The sequence below is a fragment of the Colletes latitarsis genome, unplaced genomic scaffold (genome assembly GCF_051014445.1).
Source record: "Colletes latitarsis isolate SP2378_abdomen unplaced genomic scaffold, iyColLati1 scaffold0002, whole genome shotgun sequence".
Classification (NCBI taxonomy): domain Eukaryota; kingdom Metazoa; phylum Arthropoda; class Insecta; order Hymenoptera; family Colletidae; genus Colletes; species Colletes latitarsis.
This window is the reverse complement of record NW_027488365.1, coordinates 14,402,854-14,416,723: the sequence shown is the minus strand read 5'-3', so window position 1 is coordinate 14,416,723 and position 13,870 is coordinate 14,402,854.

Genomic DNA, 13,870 nt, shown 5'->3' with positions numbered 1-13,870 from the left:
AGAATGAGCCTGATGAGGGCAAATCCTAGACCTAACCCAGACCTAACATGCGTTATCCTCTAAAATGTTTATCAAGACCAGGTTTAATTGAATGTTTCAGTGTAGTATCACACTACTACGTGACCCAAACCAGAAAAAACCCAGGATCTGTTCAACAAGTATATGAAAAACGCGAAAGTATGAGCCTGATGAGGGCAAATCCCGGACCTATCCCAGACCTAACTTGCGCTATCCTCTAAAATATTGATCGAAACCTGGTTTAATCGACTGTTTCAGTGTGGTACCACATTAGTATGTGATCCAAACCAGAAAATAACCCAGGATCTGTTCAACGAGTATGTGAAGTGTGCGATAGTATGAGTCTGATGAGGGCAAATCCCAGACCTATCCCAGACCTAACATGCGTTATCCTCTAAAATATTTATCAAGACCAGGTTTAATTGATTGTTTCAGTGTGGACCCACATTACTACGTGAACCAAACCCGAAAAAACCCAGGATCCGTTCAGTAAGTATGTGAGGAATGCGAAACTATGAGTCTGATGAGTGAATATCCCAGGCCTAACCTAGACCTAACATGCGTTGTCCTCAAAAATATTGATCGAAACCTGGTTTAATCGACTGTTTCAGTGTGGTACCACATTACTATGCGATCCAAACCAGAAAATAACCCAGGATCTGTTCAACGAGTATGTGAAGTGTGCGAAAGTATGAGTCTGATGAGAGCAAATCCCAGACCTATCCCAGACCTAACATGCGTTATCCTCTAAAATGTTTATCATGACCAGGTTTAATTGAATGTTTCAGTGTAGTATCACACTACTACGTGACCCAAACCAGAAAAAACCCAGGATCTGTTCAACAAGTATGTGAAAAACGCGAAAGTATGAGCCTGATGAGGGCAAATCCCGGACCTATCCCAGACCTAACTTGCGTTATCCTCTAAAATATTGATCGAAACCTGGTTTAATCGACTGTTTCAGTGTGGTACCACATTAGTATGTGATCCAAACCAGAAAATAACCCAGGATCTGTTCAACGAGTATGTGAAGCGTGCGATAGTATTAGTCTGATGAGGGCAAATCCCAGACCTATCCCAGACCTAACATGCGTTATCCTCTAAAATATTTATCAAGACCAGGTTTAATTGATTGTTTCAGTGTGGACCCACATTACTACGTGAACCAAACCCGAAAAAACACAGGATCCGTTCAGTAGGTATGTGAGGAATGCGAAACTATGAGTCTGATGAGTGAAAATCCCAGGCCTAACCTAGACCTAACATGCGTTGTCCTCAAAAATATTGATCGAAACCTGGTTTAATCGACTGTTTCAGTGTGGTACCACATTACTATGTGATCCAAACCAGAAAATAACCCAGGATCTGTTCAACGAGTATGTGAAGTGTGCGAAAGTATGAGTCTGATGAGGGCAAATCCCAGACCTATCCCAGACCTAACATGCGTTATCCTCTAAAATATTTATCAAGACCAGGTTTAATTGATTGTTTCAGTCTGGACCCACATTACTACGTGATCCAAACCAGAAAAAACCCAGGATCCGTTCAACAAGTATGTGAAGAATGCGAAAGTATGAGTCTGATGAGTGAAAATCCCAGGCCTAACCTAGACCTAACATGCGTTATCCTCATAAATATTGATCGAAACCTGGTTTAATCGACTGTTTCAGTGTGGTACCACATTACTATGTGATCCAAACCAGAAAATAACCCAGGATCTGTTCAACGAGTATGTGAAGTGTGCGAAAGTATGAGTCTGATGAGGGCAAATCCCAGACCTATCCCAGACCTAACATGCGTTATCCTCTAAAATATTTATCAAGACCAGGTTTAATTGATTGTTTCAGTGTGGACCCACATTACTACGTGATCCAAACCAGAAAAAACTCAGGATTCGTTCAACAAGTATGTGAAGAATGCGAAAGTATGAGTCTGATGAGTGAAAAAACCAGGCCTGACCTAGGCCTAACATGCGTTATCCTCTAAAATATTGAGCGAAACCAGGTTTAATGGACTGTTTCAGTGTGGTACCACACTACTACGGGATCCAAACCAGAAAAAACCCAGGATCTGTTCAACAAGTATGTGAAAAACGCGACAGTATGAGCCTGATGAGGGCAAATCCCAGACCTATCCCAGACCTAACTTGCGTTGTCCTCTAAAATATTGATGGAAACCAGGTTTAATTGACTGTTTCAGTGTTGTACTTCATTACTACGTGATCCAAACCAGAAAAAACCCAGGATCAGTTCAGCAAGTATGAGAAGAATGCGAAAGTATGAGTCTGATGAGTGAAAATCCCAGGGCTAACATAGACCTAACATGCGTTATCCTCTAAAATATTGATCCAAACCAGGCTTAATGGACTGTTTCAGTGTGGTACCACACTACTACGTGATACAAGCCAGAAAAAACCCAGGATCTGTCCAACAAGTATGTGAAAAACGCGAAAGTATGAGCCTGATGAGGGCGAATCCCAGACCTATGCCAGACCTAACTTGCGTTGTCCTCTAAGATATTGGTGGAAACCAGGTTTAATTGACTGTTTCAGTATTGTACTTCATTACTACGTGATACAAACCAGAAAAAACCCAGGATCTGTTCAACAAATATGTGAAAAACGCGAAAGTATGAGCCTGATGAGGGCGAATCCCAAACCTATGCCAGACCTAACTTGCGTTGTCCTCTAAGATATTGATGGAAACCAGGTTTAATTGACTGTTTCAGTGTTGTACTTCATTACTACGTGATGCAATCCAGAAAAAGCCCAGGATATAGCCATCAAGTATGAGAAATATGCGAAAGAATGAGCCTGTTGAGAGCAAATCCCAGACCTAACCTAGACCTAACATGCGTTATCCTCTAAAATATTTATCAAGACCTGGTTTAATTGAATGTTTCAGTGTGGTACCACTTTACTACGTGATCCAGAGCAGAAAAAACCCTCGATCAGGTCAACATGTATGTTAAAACTGCGAAAGTATGACCCTGATGAGGGCAAATCCCAGGCCTAACCTAGACCTAACTTGCGTTATCCTCTAAAATATTGATCGAAACCGGGTTTAATTGACTGTTTCAGTGTGGTCCCACATTACTACGTGATCCAAACCGGAAAAAACCCAGGATCCGTTCAACAAGTATGAGAAATATGCGAAAGTATGAGCCTGATGAGGGCAAATCCTAGACATAACCCAGACCTACCATGCGTTATCCTCTAAAATATTTATCAAGACCAGGTTTAATTGAATGTTTCAGTGTGGTACCACATTACTACGTGATCCAAACCAGAAAAAACCCAAGATCCGTTCAACAAGTATGTGAGGAATGCGAAAGTATGAGTCTGATGAGTGAAAATCCCAGGCCTGGCCTAGACCTAACATGCGTTATCATCTAAAATATTGAGCGAAACCAGATTTAATTGACTGTTTCTCTGTGGTCCCACATTACGACGTGATGCAATCTAGAAAAAGCCCAGGATCTAGCCATCAAGTATGAGAAATATGCGAAAGAATGAGCCTGATGACAGCAAATCCCAGACCTAACCTAGACCTAACTTGCGTTATCCTCTAAAATATTGATCGAAATCAGGTTTAATTAACTGTTTCAGCGTGGTACCACATTACTACGTGATACAATCCAGAAACAGCCCAGGATCTAGCCATGAAGTATGAGCAATATGCGAATGTATGAGCCTGATGAGTGCAAATCCTAGACCTAACCCAGACCTAACATGCGTTATGCTCTAAAATATTTATCAAGACCAGGTTTAATTGATTGTTTCAGTGTGGTCCCACATTACTACGTGATCCAAAACAGAAAAAACCCAGGATCTGTTCTACATGTATGAGAAATATGCGAAAGAATGAGCCTGATGAGAGCAAATCCCAGACCTAACCTAGACCTAACATGAATTATTCTCTAAAATATTGATCGAAACCAGGTTTATTTGACTGTTTCAGTGTGGTCCCACATTACTACGTGATCCAAACCAGAAAAAACCCAGGATCTAGCCATGAAGTATGAGAAATATGCGAAAGTATGAGCCTGATGAGGGCAAATCCTAGACCTAACCCAATCCTAACATGCGTTATCCTCTAAAATATTTATCAAGACCAGGTTTAATTGAATGTTTCAGTGTGGTACTACATTACTACGTGATGCAATCCAGAAAAAGCCCAGGATCTAGCCATCAAGTATGAGAAATATGCGAAAGTAAGAGCCTGATGAGGGCAAATCCTAGACCTATCCCAGACCTAACTTGCGTTATCCTATAAAATATTGATCGAAACCAGGTTTAATTGACTGTTTCAGTGTGGTCCCACATTACTACGTGATCCAAACCAGAAAAAGCCCAGGATCTAGCCATCAAGTATGAGAAATATGCGAAAGTATGAGCCTGATGAGGGCAAATCCCAGACCTAACCTAGACCTAACATGAATTATTCTCTAAAATATTGATCGAAACCAGGTTTACTTGACTGTTTTAGTGTGGCCCCACATTACTACGTGATCCAAACCAGAAAAAACCCAGGATCTGTTCAAGAAGTATGTGAAAAACGCGAAAGTATGAGTCTGATGAGGTCAAATCCCAGACCTATCCCAGACTTAAATTGCGTTATCCTCTAAAATATTGATCGAAACCAGGTTTAATCGACTGTTTCAGCGTGGTGCCACATTACTACGTGATACAATCCAGAAACAGCCCAGGATCTAGCCATCAAGTATGAGAAATATTGCGAAAGTATGATCCTGATGAGGGCAAATCCTAGACCTAACCCAAACCTAACATGCGTTATCCTCTAAAATATTTATCAAGACCAGGTTTAATTGAATGTTTCAGTGTGGTACCACATTACTACGTGAACCAAGCCAGAAAAAACCCAGGATCCGTTCAACCAGTATGTTAAAACTGCGACAGTATGACCCTGATGAGGGCAAATCCCAGGCCTAACCTAGACCTAACATGCGTTGTCCTCTAGAATATTGATGGAAACCAGGTTTAATTGACTGTTTCAGTGTTGTACTTCATTACTACGTGATGCAATCCAGAAAAAGCCCAGGATCTAGCCATCAAGTATGAGAAACATGCGAAAGAATGAGCCTGATGGGAGCAAATCCCAGACCTAACCTAGACCTAACATGCGTTATCCTCTAAAATATTGAGCGAAACCAGGTTTAATGGACTGTTTCAGTGTGGTACCACACTACTTCGTGATCCAAACCAGAGAAAGCCCAGGATCTGTTCAAGAAGTATGTGAAAAACGCTAAACTGTGAGACTGATGAGGGCAAATCTTAGACCTAACCCAGACCTAAGATGCGTTATCCTCTAAAATATTTATCCAGACCAGGTTTCATTGAATGTTTCAGTGTGGTACCACTTTACTACCTGATACAATCCAGAAACAGCCCAGGATCTAGCCATGAAGTATGAGATATATGCGACAGTATGAGCCTGATGAGGGCAAATCCTAGACCTAACCCAAACCTAACATGCGTTATCCTCTAAAATATTTATCAAGAAAAGGTTTAATTGAACGTTTCAGTGTGGTACCACATTACTACGTGAACCAAACCCGAAAAAACCCAGGATCTGTTCAACATGTATGAGAAATATGCGATAGAATGAGCCTGATGAGAGCAAATCCCAGACCTATCCTAGACCTAACATGAATTATTCTCTAAAATATTGATCGAAAACAGGTTTACTTGAATGTTTCAGTGTGGCCCCACATTACTACGTGGTCCAAACCAGAAAAAACCCAGGATCTGTTCAACAAGTATGTGAAAAACGCGAAAGTATGAGTCGGATGAGGTCAAATCCCAGACCCATCCCAGACTTAAATTGCGTTATCCTCTAAAATATTGATCGAAACCAGGTTTAAACGACTGCTTCAGCGTGGTGCCACATTACTACGTGATACAATCCAGAAACAGCCCAGGATCTAGCCATCAAGTATGAGAAATATGCGAAAGTATGAGCCTGATGAGGGCAAATCCTAGACCTAACCCAAACCTAACATGCGTTATCATCTAAAATATTTATCAAGACCAGGTTTAATTGAATGTTTCAGTGTGGTACCACATTACTACGTGAACCAAGCCAGAAAAAACCCAGGATCCGTTCAACAAGTATGTTAAAACTGCGACAGTATGACCCTGATGAGGGCAAATCCCAGGCCCAACCTAGACCTAACATACGTTGTCCTCTAGAATATTGATGGAAACCAGGTTTAATTGACTGTTTCAGTGTTGTACTTCATTACTACGTGATGCAATCCAGAAAAAGCCCAGGATCTAGCCATCAAGTATGAGAAACATGCGAAAGAATGAGCCTGATGGGAGCAAATCCCTGACCTAACCTAGACCTAACATGCGTTATCCTGTAAAATATTGAGCGAAACCAGGTTTAATGGACTGTTTCAGTGTGGTACCACACTACTTCGTGATCCAAACCAGAGAAAGCCCAGGATCTGTTCAAGAAGTATGTGAAAAACGCTAAACTGTGAGACTGATGAGGGCAAATCTTAGACCTAACCCAGACCTAAGATGCGTTATCCTCTAAAATATTTATCCAGACCAGGTTTAATCGACTGTTTCAGTGTGGTACCACATTACTATGTGATCCAAACCAGAAAATAACCCAGGATCTGTTCAAGGAGTATGTGAAGTGTGCGAAAGTATGAGTCTGATGAGGTCAAATCCCAGACCTATCCCAGACCTAGCTTGCGTTATCCTCTAAAATATTGATCGAAACCAGGTTTAATCGACTGTTTCAGTGTGGTACCACATTACTACGTGATCCAAACCAGAAAAAACCCAGGATCCGTTCAACAAGTATGTGAAGAATGCGATAGTATGAGTCTGATGAGGTCAAATCCCAGGCCTAACCTAGACCTAACATGCGTTATCCTCAAAAATATTGATCGAAACCTGGTTTAATCGACTGTTTCCGTGTGGTACCACATTACTATGTGATCCAAACCAGAAAATAACCCAGGATCTGTTCAACGAGTATGTGAAGTGTGCGAAAGTATGAGTCTGATGAGGTCAAATCCCAGACCATTCCCAGACTTAACTTGCGTTATCCTCTAAAATATTGATCGAAACCAGGTTTAATCGACTGTTTCAGTGTGGTACCACATTACTACGTGATCCAAACCAGAAAAAACCCAGGATCTAGCCATCAAGTATGAGAAATATGCGAAAGAATGAGCCTGATGGGAGCAAATCCCAGACCTAACCTAGACCTTACATGCGTTATCCTCTAATATATTGAGCGAAACCAGGTTTAATGGACTGTTTCAGTGTGGTACCACACTACTTCGTGATCCAAACCAGAAAACACCCAGGATCTGTTCAACAAGTATGTGAAAAACGCTAAACTGTGAGCCTGATGAGGGCAAATCTTAGACCTAACCCAGACCTAAGATGCGTTATCCTCTAAAATATTTATCCAGACCAGGTTTCATTGAATGTTTCAGTGTGGTACCACTTTACTACGTGATCCAATCCGGAAATAGCCCAGGATCAAGCCATGAAGTATGAGAAATATGCGAAAGTTAGAGCCTGATGAGGGCAAATCCAAGACCTATCCCAGACCTAACTTGCGTTATCCTCTAAAATATTGATCGAAACCAGGTTTAATTGACTGTTTCAGCGTGGTACCACATTACTACGTGATACAATCCAGAAACAGCCCAGTGTCTAGCCTTGAAGTATGAGAAATATGCGAAAGTATGAGCCTGATGAGGGCAAATCCCAGACCTGACCTAGACCTAACATGAATTATTCTCTAAAATATTGATCGAAACCAGGTTTAATTGGCTGTTTCAGTGTGGTCCCACATTACTACGTGATCCAAACCAGAAAAAACCCAGGATCCGTTCAACAAATATGTGAAGAATGCGAAAGTATGAGTCTGATGAGTGAAAATCCCAGGCCTAACCTAGACCTAACATGCGTTATCCTCAATAATATTGATCGAAACCTGGTTTAATCGTCTGTTTCAGTGTGGTACCACATTACTATGTGATCCAAACCAGAAAATAACCCAGGATCTGTTCAACGAGTATGTGAAGTGTGCGAAAGTATGAGTCTGATGAGGTCAAATCCCAGACCAATCCCAGACTTAACACGCGTTATCCTCTAAAATATTGATCGAAACCAGGTTTAATCGACTGTTTCAGTGTGGTACCACATTACTACGAGATCCAAACCAGAAAAAGCCCAGGATCTAGCCATCAAGTATGAGAAATATGCGAAAGAATGAGCCTGATGAGAGCAAATCCCAGACCTGACCTAGTCCTAACATGAATTATTCTCTAAAATATTGGTCGAAACCAGGTTTAATTGGCTGTTTCAGTGTGGTCCCACATTACTACGTGATCCAAACCAGAAATAACCCAGGATCCGTTCAACAAGTATGTGAAGAATGCGAAAGTATGAGTCTGATGAGTGAAAATCCCAGGCCTAACATAGACCTAACATGCGTTATCCTCAAAAGTATTGATCGAAACCTGGTTTAATCGTCTGTTTCAGCGTGGTACCACATTACTACGTGATACAATCCAGAAACAGCCCAGGGTCTAGCCTTGAAGTATGAGAAATATGCGAAAGTATGAGCCTGATGAGGGCAAATCCTAGACCTAACCCAGACCTAACATGCGTTATCCTCTAAAATATTTATCAAGACCTGGTTTAATTGATTGTTTCAGTGTGGTCCCACATTACTACGTGATCCAAACCAGAAAAAACCCAGGATCTGTTCAACATGTATGAGAAATATGCGAAAGAATGAGCCTGATGAGAGCAAATCCCAGACCTAACCTAGACCTAACATGAATTATTCTCTAAAATATTGATCGAAACCAGGTTTAATTGACTGTTTCAGTGTGGTCCCACATTACTACATGATCCAAACCAGAAATAACCCAGGATCCGTTCAACAAGTATGTTAAGAATGCGAAAGTATGAGTCTGATGAGGGCAAATCCTAGACCTATCCCAGACCTAACTTGCGTTATCCTCTAAAATATTTATCAAGACCAGGTTTAATTGAATGTTTCAGTGTGGTACCACATTACTGCGTGATCCAAACTAGAAAAAACCCAGGATCCGTTCAACAAGTATGTGAAGAATGCGAAAGTATGAGTCTGATCAGTGAAAATCTCAGGCCTTACCTAGACCTAACTTGCGTCGTCCTCTAAAACATTGATGGAAACCAGGTTTCATTGACTGTTTCAGTGCGGTACTACATTACTGCGTGATGCAATCCAGGAAAAGCCCAGGATCTAGCCATCAAGTATGAGAAATATGCGAAAGAATGAGCCTGATGAGAGCAAATCCCAGACCTAACCTAGACCTAACATGCGTTATCCTCTAAAATATTGATCGAAACCAGGTTTAATTGACTGTTTCAGCGTGGTACCACATTACTACGTGATACAATCCAGAAACAGCCCAGGATCTAGCCATGAAGTATGAGAGACATGCGAAAGTATGAGCCTGATGAGGGCAAATCCCAGGCCTAACCCAGACCTAAGATGCGTTATGCTCTAAAATATTTATCCAGACCAGGTTTCATTGAATGTTTCAGTGTGGTCCCACATTACTACGTGATCCAAACCAGAAAAAACCCAGGATCCGTTCAACAAGTATGTGAAGAATGCGAAAGTATGAGTCTGATGAGTGAAAATCCCAGGCCTAACCTAGACCTAACATGCGTTATCCTCTAAAATATTGATCGAAACCTGGTTTAATCGACTGTTTCAGTGTGGTACCACATTACTATGTGATCCAAACCAGAAAATAACCCAGGATCTGTTCAAGGAGTATGTGAAGTGTGCGAAAGTATGAGTCTGATGAGGTCAAATCCCAGACCCATCCCAGACCTAACTTGCGCTATCCTCTAAAATATTGGTCGAAACCAGGTTTAATCGACTGTTTCAGTGTGGTACCACATTACTACGTGATCCAAACCAGAAAAAACCCAGGATCCGTTCAACAAGTATGTGAAGAATGCGATAGTATGAGTCTGATGAGTGAAAATCCCAGACCTAACCTAGACCTAACATGCGTTATCCTCTAAAATATTGATCCAAACCAGGTTTAATGGACTGTTTCAGCGTGGTACCACACTACTACGTGATCCAAACCAGAAAAAACCCAGGATCTGTTCAACGAGTATGTGAAGTGTGCGATAGTATTAGTCTGATGAGGGCAAATCCCAGACCTATCCCAGACCTAACATGCGTTATCCTCTAAAATATTTATCAAGACCAGGTTTAATTGATTGTTTCAGTGTGGACCCACATTACTACGTGAACCAAACCCGAAAAAACACAGGATCCGTTCAGTAGGTATGTGAGGAATGCGAAACTATGAGTCTGATGAGTGAAAATCCCAGGCCTAACCTAGACCTAACATGCGTTGTCCTCAAAAATATTGATCGAAACCTGGTTTAATCGACTGTTTCAGTGTGGTACCACATTACTATGTGATCCAAACCAGAAAATAACCCAGGATCTGTTCAACGAGTATGTGAAGTGTGCGAAAGTATGAGTCTGATGAGGGCAAATCCCAGACCTATCCCAGACCTAACATGCGTTATCCTCTAAAATATTTATCAAGACCAGGTTTAATTGATTGTTTCAGTCTGGACCCACATTACTACGTGATCCAAACCAGAAAAAACCCAGGATCCGTTCAACAAGTATGTGAAGAATGCGAAAGTATGAGTCTGATGAGTGAAAATCCCAGGCCTAACCTAGACCTAACATGCGTTATCCTCAAAAATATTGATCGAAACCTGGTTTAATCGACTGTTTCAGTGTGGTACCACATTACTATGTGATCCAAACCAGAAAATAACCCAGGATCTGTTCAACGAGTATGTGAAGTGTGCGAAAGTATGAGTCTGATGAGGGCAAATCCCAGACCTATCCCAGACCTAACATGCGTTATCCTCTAAAATATTTATCAAGACCAGGTTTAATTGATTGTTTCAGTGTGGACCCACATTACTACGTGATCCAAACCAGAAAAAACTCAGGATTCGTTCAACAAGTATGTGAAGAATGCGAAAGTATGAGTCTGATGAGTGAAAAAACCAGGCCTGACCTAGGCCTAACATGCGTTATCCTCTAAAATATTGAGCGAAACCAGGTTTAATGGACTGTTTCAGTGTGGTACCACACTACTACGGGATCCAAACCAGAAAAAACCCAGGATCTGTTCAACAAGTATGTGAAAAACGCGACAGTATGAGCCTGATGAGGGCAAATCCCAGACCTATCCCAGACCTAACTTGCGTTGTCCTCTAAAATATTGATGGAAACCAGGTTTAATTGACTGTTTCAGTGTTGTACTTCATTACTACGTGATCCAAACCAGAAAAAACCCAGGATCAGTTCAGCAAGTATGAGAAGAATGCGAAAGTATGAGTCTGATGAGTGAAAATCCCAGGGCTAACCTAGACCTGACATGCGTTATCCTCTAAAATATTGATCCAAACCAGGTTTAATGGACTGTTTCAGTGTGGTACCACACTACTACGTGATACAAGCCAGAAAAAACCCAGGATCTGTTCAACAAGTATGTGAAAAACGCGAAAGTATGAGCCTGATGAGGGCGAATCCCAGACCTATGCCAGACCTAACTTGCGTTGTCCTCTAAGATATTGGTGGAAACCAGGTTTAATTGACTGTTTCAGTATTGTACTTCATTACTACGTGATACAAACCAGAAAAAACCCAGGATCTGTTCAACAAATATGTGAAAAACGCGAAAGTATGAGCCTGATGAGGGCGAATCCCAAACCTATGCCAGACCTAACTTGCGTTGTCCTCTAAAATATTTATCAAGACCAGGTTTAATTGATTGTTTCAGTGTGGTCCCACATTACTACGTGATCCAAAACAGAAAAAACCCAGGATCTGTTCTACATGTATGAGAAATATGCGAAAGAATGAGCCTGATGAGAGCAAATCCCAGACCTAACCTAGACCTAACATGAATTATTCTCTAAAATATTGATCGAAACCAGGTTTAATTGACTGCTTCAGTGTGGTCCCACATTACTACGTGATCCAAACCAGAAAAAACCCAGGATCCGTTCAACAAGTATGTGAAGAATGCGAAAGTATGAGTCTGATGAGTGAAAATCCCAGGCCTAACCTAGACCTAACATGAATTATTCTCTAAAATATTGATCAAAACCAGATTTAATTGACTGTTTCACAGTGGTCCCACATTACTACGTGATCCAAACCAGAAAAAACCCTCGATCAGGTCAACATGCATGTTAAAACTGCGAAAGTATGACCCAGATGAGGGCAAATCACAAACCTAACCCAGACCTAACATGCGTTATCCTCTAAAATATTTATGAAGACCAGGTTTAATTTAATGTTTCAGTGTGGTACCACATTACTACGTGATCCAAACCAGAAAAAACCTTGGATCTGTTCAACAAGTATGTGAAAAACGCGAAACTGTGAGCCTGATGGGGGCAAATCTTAGACCTAACCTTGACCTAACATGCGTTATCCTCTAAAATATTTCTCCAGACCAGGTTTCATTGAATGTTTCAGTGTGGTACCACTTTACTACGTGATCCAATCCAGAAATAGCCCAGGATCTAGCCATGAAGTATGAGAAATATGCGAAAGTATGAGTCCGATGAGGGCAAATCCTAGACCTAACCCAGTCCTAACATGCGTTATTCTCTAAAATATTTATCAAGACCAGGTTTAATTGAATGTTTCAGTGTGGTACCACATTACTACGTGATCCAAACCAGGAAAAACCCAGGATCAGTTCAACGAGTATTTGAAAAACGCGAAAGTATGAGCCTGATTAGGGCGAATCCAGGACCTATCCCAGACCTAACTTGCGTTATCCTCTAAAATATTGATCGAAACCAGGTTAAATTGACTGTTTCAGCGTGGTACCACATTACTACCTGATACAATCCAGAAACAGCCCAGGATCTAGCCATGAAGTATGAGAAATATGCGAAAGTATGAGCCTGATGAGGGCAAATCCTAGACCTAACCCAAACCTAACATGCGTTATCCTCTAAAATATTTATCAAGACCAGGTTTAATTGAATGTTTCAGTGTGGTACCACATTACTACGTGAAACAAAGCAGAAAAAAACAAGGATCAGTTCATCAAGTATGTGAAGAATGCGAATCTATGAGTCTGATGAGGGCAAATCCTAGACCTAACCCAAACCTAACATGCGTTATCCTCTAAAATATTTATCAAGACCAGGTTTAATTGAATGTTTCAGTGTGGTACCACATTACTACGTGAACCAAACCAGAAAATAACCCAGGATCTGTTCAACAAGTATGTGAAGACTGCGAAAGTATGAGTCTGATGAGGGCAAATCCTAGACATAACCCAGACCTAACATGCGTTATCCTCTAAAATATTTATCAAGACCAGGTTTAATTGAATGTTTCAGTGTGGTACCACATTACTACGTGATCCAATCCAGAAAAAGCCCAGGATCTAGCCATCAAGTATGAGTAATATGCGAAAGAATGAGCCTGATGAGAGTAAATCCCAGACCTAACCTAGACCTAACATGAATTATTCTCTAAAATATTGATCGAAACCAGGTTTATTTGACTGTTTCAGTGTGGTCCCACATTACTACGTGATCCAAACCAGAAAAAACCCAGGATCTAGCCATGAAGTATGAGAAATATGCGAAAGTATGAGCCTGATGAGGGCAAATCCTAGACCTAACCCAATCCTAACATGCGTTATCCTCTAAAATATTTATCAAGACCAGGTTTAATTGAATGTTTCAGTGTGGTACTACATTACTACGTGATGCAAT